This window comes from Nanorana parkeri, unplaced genomic scaffold, assembly GCF_000935625.1.
Source record: "Nanorana parkeri isolate BGI_ZX_2015 unplaced genomic scaffold, ASM93562v1 scaffold1861, whole genome shotgun sequence".
Taxonomy (NCBI): domain Eukaryota; kingdom Metazoa; phylum Chordata; class Amphibia; order Anura; family Dicroglossidae; genus Nanorana; species Nanorana parkeri.
Window position 1 is genome coordinate 9,910 of NW_017308129.1, and position 1,088 is coordinate 10,997.

Sequence of the window (1,088 nt, forward strand, 5' to 3'; positions counted from 1 at the left end):
TTTTCTATGGTCAGATGTAAAAATAGTAAATGATTCCTCCATTTACGCTAAACTGGACCTCTGTTTGACTAGATTGCTTCCAGCATCAATTTTGCAATCCCTTTTTTTTTCTTTAAATAAATGTCTCATGATCCAGGAATTATTGAGACCTTACCTAATGCCTAAAGCTGGCCATACACCTATAGATTATGTGCAGATTTTCTATGGTCAGATGTAAAAATAGTAAATGATTCCTCCATTTACGCTAAACTGGCCCAGCAGGAGATTCTTCCATCCACACAGTTTAGCGTAGATGGAGGAATCTGTTGCACTTTTTCCATCTGACCATAGAAGATCTTCAGATAATCTATAGGTGTATGGCCGGCTTTACACAAGGCTTTTTATTCCGTTATTAGCAATTAAACAATTCATGTTTTAGGAGCAGAAGTTGCAATCATTGTGCATCTGCAAACAGACACATATTTGCAGCTTGGTGTGAATCAGCTATGTTTAGTCCAGTAAATTTACCAAGTTAGACGTTACATAGCTGTTACTAAACATATTACATTAGGTGTGTACACTATGTTTATGGAATTGTAAACATTATAACTTTCCAGATTAGATTTTAATGTATTTAAAGAGGATTTATAGAAATGAACCCTTGCAGGGGAGCTACCCCCTTACTACAAGGGTTACGTCTAGGGGCAAAAATACAGAAGAAATATTCACCCAATCCTCAGTCCCACCTGGCTTGTAGACTGTTCCTCTCCTTTGAAATCTGGTGGTCTATGGACCCATGACACTATCATGTCTAATACAGGTCCATTAAACATAAAGATGCCCAGAGGACATATCACAGCCAGAGCGGAGGGGAGAGAGAGGTAGCCACACTGCAAGGGTTAATTTTTTTAATATTCTGGAATTCTTTTTTAAACAACAGTGGGGCAAATTACGATGAAGATTATAATATTTGCACTACTGCAATTTGTACAGCAGTCCTATACAGAATAATATTCCACACCAATATGGGGCCAAACGTGTGAAAAGTGTGCTGCAAACACTACAAGTATTACCAGGTATACTGATGAAAAATATATGGATGAAAAATA